Here is a 6,057-nt window from a genome sequence, read left to right as displayed (position 1 = left end):
AATGCAAGAGTTTCCCGCTGGCGGTGAGTGCGTGGAGGGGAGAGGTGCTTGCTGCGCAGTTTGACCCCCAAGTCCATGTAGGAAGAGGGACCAGCTTCAGAAAGCTGTCCTCTGACCTCCATGTGTGTGTCATGGCACATATATGGCCGTACTCACATTATCATGCGTGTGTGCGAGCAACACACAAATAGTTCTTTTAAAAGAACCTTTCTCGTTGGCTCATAAACAGTGATCCAATTATATACTCGTATAAAATATAAATGTTGTGAGGTTTAGGAGTTTTTGAACACAGCATACAACAACATTTTCCAAGTATAGATGTGATTCTAAATACATACTTTATACAGTGGAATGCATACTGTTGGACAAATACCACGAGACTTACTGTTTAGCACCCCTCTGACACACACAGTTCTTCCCTCTATCCACTCTACTTAGAATCCTGTTGAAAATACCAGCTGAGGTTATTTTGGTTGTAATTGGAGTCTACCAAATCAAGGAAGTAATTGCTCATGCTGCAAGGATCAGATAGGCTTAGGAAGGGAGGATACCGGAGTAGGTCCCGTCCCTGGGAGCTCAGGTTACCTGAGAGTGAGGCTCTGCTCATGGCGTGTCGCTGCCTGCCGTGCTGATTGTCCCCTCCCCAGCCGTGCCTGAAGAGCAGGACAGGACCGTGTACTAGAAGATGTTAGATAAAAATTACAAAGGAGGCCTTGAGGTGGTGGCGCACACCTTTAATCCCAGCACTCAGGAGGCAGAGGCAGGGGAGGGGGTCTCTGAGTTCGAGGCCAGCCTGGTCTACAGAGCGAGTTCTAGCACAGCCAGAGCTATTACACAGAGAAACCCTGTCTCCAAAAAAACAAAGATTACAGCAGAAACCTGGCACTTTGAAAGGTCTGTTACAATCCCTTAGGTAATAAAACTGTGGGAAAGGGTGCTGTCACTGCACACAGGATAGATGCTTTTTACCTTTCCTGAAGACCGTTTTTAACTTTAAGGAATTCAAGATGATCCAGTTGTTTAGTGAAGACTAAGAAGAGCTTTGAGGGGTTTTACAGTCGTGAGCATCTCACTTTTCAATGAAGTGTTTTGAAGAGTTAAGCATACCTGTCAATGAAGTCTGTTAACTTGGTTTCGGTCAGTTTGGCAACTGACTGTTGCCAAATCCGCCCTGTACATCCACACTAGGCTTTGTGTCTCTTAACTGAGTTATTGCAGCTCCTGCCAGATTACTGTCTCTTCTGCTTGCCTTGCCTACAGTTAACCATGGTTCCCGAGAGTGGGTTCCTAATGATGATTTCACTGTGTAGCACCCACCCTGGATGAAGATGCACCTGTCTGCCTGGTTTTTAGTTCTACGAGAATTCGACTATCACAGCCATAATCATCAAGAACTGGTTCATTAAGAATTGTAGTCGCCGGGCGGTGGTGGCGCACGCCTTTAATCCCAGCACTCGGGAGGCAGAGCCAGGCGGATCTCTGTGAGTTCGAGACCGGCCTGGGCTACCAAGTGAGTTCCAGGAAAGGCGCAAAGCTACACAGAGAAACCCTGTCTCGAAAAACAAAACAAAACAAAACAAAACAAAAGAATTGTAGTCTAGCCGGGCGGTGGTGGTGCATGCCTTTAATCCCAGCACTCAGGAGGCAGAGGGAATTTGAGACTGGGCCTGGTCTGTAGTCCAGAACAACTAGAACTACACAGAAATCCTGTCTCCAAAAACAAAACAAAACAAAAGAAAAAATTGTATCCCAAGGCTAGAGAGATGGCTCAGTAGTACATGGTGACTCAATTATCTGGACCCCCAGTTCCAAGATACTCAATGCCCTCTTCTGGCCTCTATAATAGGTACCAGATACATATATGGTGCACAGATATACATGCAGGCAAAACACCCATATACATAAAAAATTATGAAACTTTTTTTTGGTTTTTTGAGGAACAATATTTTTTTAATTGCAGTCTAAAATGTGTATTCATCTTCATTGGCATCTTGGATGTAATAAAGCCTGAGGCTGTGTACTTTATCAGTTCACAGTGTTGGTGACTGTGGTGGTTTGAATAAAAAATGGCCCCCACAGACTCATAGGGAGTAGTAGTATTGGAGATGTGGCCTTGTAGGAAGTGTGTCCTAGGGGATGAGCTTTGAAGTCCCAGAAGATCAAGCCAGGCTTGTTCTTGCTGCCTGCTGATTCCAGATGTAGAACAAGAGTTCTACATCTCCAGCCACTTCTCCAGCACCGTGTGAACCTGCATGCTGCCATGTCCCACCATGATGATGATGGACTGAACCTCTGAACTAAAATCCAGCCCCAATTAAATGTTTTCCGTTATCAGAGTTGCCATGGTCATAGTGTCTCTTTGCAGTAATAAAAACCTTAACTAAGACTGGCTGAAAGCCCATTTGTTTGGCCTCTGATGAGGGTGTTATCATGTCTCCCCTGTACCCCAAATTCCCAGCTGTGTCTCAATGTGGCAGAAAGGCGTTAAGGAAATAGTGTATAGGAAAATGTATAGGAATAGCCAAGTGTGTAAAGAGATCTCGCTTATTTTATGTGTGTGTGTAGCTGAGTTGAATATATGTACACCATGTGCATACAGGAGCCCATGGAGGTCAGAAGAGGTATCGATCTAGAGTTGAGATGGCTGTCAGCCATGTGGGTGCTGGGAACTGAACCTCTGCAAGAGCACCAAGTGCTCCTCACTGCTGAGCCACTGCTGCAGCTCCATCCAACAGCCTACTCTTGTAAGAGCTGACTAAAGAATAGCAGTATGTCACACGCCTTCAATCTAAGCACTTGGGAAGCACAGGCAAGCCGGTCCCTGTGAGTGCCTGGCCAGCCAGGGCTATGTAATGAAATTGTCTCAAACAACTCACTCCCGACTCCCAAAACCCAGGCTCTGGTATGGTTACCAGGTGCTCTTATCCAGATTTGCAGTGAGGCATTTAATTTCTTTAAAGCAAAACAGAAGGTGGTAAGAAGTCTGCCATTTGATGAAGAAAGGGTTTTAAACTCACCGGAGGTTTTAGACAAGGCGACTGTAATTGTGCACTTTATATTACAGAGACAACAGAAAAGGTGCCTTAAGGGGGGACTCTTCCATTGATGGCTCCAGAATGTAAGAATGCAGATGCATTTGAAATACCTTCAATTAAAAAAGCCGAGAGCACCTGGCAGTGGTTGTGTGTGCCTTTAATCCCAGCACTCGGGAAGCAGAGACAGGAGGGTCTCTCTGAGTTCGAGGCCAGCCTGGTCTACAGAGCGAGTTCCAGGACAAGCTCCAAAGCTGCAGAGAAACCCTGTCTTGAAAAAACGAAACAAAACAAAAGCCCTTAAACACTGCTGCAGTCATGGTCCGAGAGGGACAGACTGGGTACATGTAGAGCTGGCAGTAGACCGTGGTATCATGCATAGGATGCTGATGTAGATGGCCAGAGTACGAGAGTTACAAGAGTTACGAGGCTGTGGAGGTGTGCACCTCCATAGAACAGCCTGTGAAGTCAGCGAATGTGTACAGGGTCAGATTCCCTGCAGAGTCCTTGTTAGGGGAATGTGAGTTGGAGTGGAGATACCAAGATGTTGGGAATCCTAGAAACACAGGGCACATGTTGAGGAAAGCTGCAGGCGCTAAAGGAGCTGGCTGCAAAGAGGCCACATTTGCTGCAAGTGTTACAGATAAAAGAGGCAGAACTGCTGAAGCCTGCTGATGCCACCGTGTGTTTCGGATGCCAGGTATGGACCTGTGGGTTTCGACATTCCCCCGCTGTGTTGTGGTTTTGTTTTAGTCTACTCTCTTCTTGTTGTGCCCCATTCCTTTTGTGATGGGAATATTTACTCCGTGCCATTGTGTATTGGAAATCTGTAACTTACTTTTTTGGCGTTATGTCTAAGTGGCTACCTTGAATCTCAGCGGAGACTTTGGACACTTGAAGAGTGTTGTGACTCTTTAGACTTTGGACTCCAATTGGAATGAATGCATTTTTACATTTATCAGATAGCCACGAGTCTTTGGAGGACAGAGGCCAAACGTAATGGTTGGGATCTGGAATATTCCCCATGGACTCAGAGTGCTCAGTTCCCAGCTTGCGGTGGTCGTTTGAAGACTGTGGAGCCTGGCAGAAGTAGATCACTAGGTCAGGCCTTTGACTGTTATACTGGTCTCTGGTTTCTGCCTGCATCCATTACTTCCTATCTGCTGCCGTATGAATGAGTCTCTGCTACGTACTCGTATCATTGTGGATGGAACTGCTTAGTGACATGCCTTATCATAACGGACTGAGACCCTCTGAAGTTGTGAGCCAAAAAGAGCCTGCCTCCCTTCAATTGTTTCGGTAGGATGTTTTGTTACACCAATGAGAAAATAATTAATATATTCTCCCAATTCCTCTAAAAGCACTAATGAGTATAATTCATAAATAAACATGGTGGTTAATGCCCTTTGAGATCAAGATGCTGAGGCAGGAGTATAACAAATTCAAAACCAGCCTGGCCTACATCTGAGTCTTGTCTCAGAAAAGGGGGTGCATAGGGAGGGAAGAGGTGAGAACAGAAGGTGTGGGGTGGGCTGTAGCTGCCCCTCAGGGACGACAAGGCACTCGCCTGGTATTCACAAAGCCTTTGTGAATTAGTTCTCATAGCTACAGAAGTCATTAGGTTGGTACTTTAAAAGATCCCATAAATGTCTCCGTGTTTATGTATGGTTACCAAATCTGAAGGATCAACTCCTGTGCTAGCTACAATCTCAACCCTGGAGCTGCTGTTTTGCTCCAGATTTATCTGGACTTAACCCTACTCCAATAGAAATCCCAATAGAATTCTTCGTAGATGGAGAGAAGCTTATTCTAAAATTCTGTGGAAGACCAGCTCCCACCTTTTAAAGGGTTCCTATGAGGAGTAGAGAAGAATAAGAAACTTTTAGATAGATAGTGGAGAGGAGACAGACAGAAACACAGGATAGCTTCAGGAGGACCTGGGTCAAAATCCACCAACCCCTTCTGTCTCTTCAAAAGGGCTTTTTATAACAATGCCAAGGGGAGGGGCAAAAGGCCTCCCCCTTGCTAGATCAAAGCAAAGCACACCGCACAGCCAAGTGCAGACCCTTCCAAACACCTGGTAACCACACCCATGGTCCAATCATTCTCCTATGCAGTTCTGCTGGGTAAAGCAAGTTCAGATCTCACTAGGAAACTTACGGGTCTCCACAAAATCCATATGAAAGGACAGTGGAAATAGAATAACCAAAACAACCTAAAAACAATACATTTGGCCGTGCGGTGGTTGCACATGCCTTTGATCCCAGCACTTGGGAGGCAGAGGCAGGCGGATCTCTGTGAGTTCGAGGCCAGCCTGGCCTCCAGGACAGGTACCAAAACCCAAAACTACACAGAGAAACCCTGTCTCAAACAAAAACAAAAAACAGTACATTTGGGGTTGAGGGTATGGTGCAGTGGTAGAGTGCCTGGGTAGCATGCATGAGGCCCTGGGTTTCATCCCCACTACACACATTTACGAAAACTGCAAAAAGACACACTACCCAAATACAAGAATGAACTGTCGGTTACAGTAATCAAAACTGATAGGCAGGTGTGGTGATGCATGCATACTAGGGAGGCCTTAATTGTCAACTTGATACAGACTAGAGTCATCAGAGAGGAAATTCTCAATTGAGGAATTACCTGAATCAGACTAGGGTGAGGACACGTCTCAGGGGGAATTGTCCCGACTGTTGATAATGCAGGAGGGCGCCATCTCTACGCAGGTAATGGTGGGCTCTATAAGAAAGCTAGCCAGAGGTGAGCCTGTGAGTGAGCCAGCAAGCAGCATTCCTTCATGTTTTCTGCTTCAAGTTCCTTTCTGAGTTTCTACCTGACTCTCCTCAGCTGTGGGCCACGACCCACTAAACCATTTCCTCCCCACGTTGCTTTTGACCTGTGTTTATCACAACAACAGAATGAACCTAGAACACTGGGGTCCTTTTTCTTCTTTGGAGTTCACTGCACTAGCAAGTCCTTTTGTATATGCTTGAAGGGCTCCCGTTAACCTTTCTTACAGGGTAGA

The sequence above is a fragment of the Peromyscus californicus genome, unplaced genomic scaffold, assembly GCF_007827085.1.
Source record: "Peromyscus californicus insignis strain IS unplaced genomic scaffold, ASM782708v3 Scaffold_7__1_contigs__length_154581171, whole genome shotgun sequence".
NCBI classification, from domain to species: domain Eukaryota; kingdom Metazoa; phylum Chordata; class Mammalia; order Rodentia; family Cricetidae; genus Peromyscus; species Peromyscus californicus.
Note: the sequence above shows the minus strand (reverse complement) of the source record.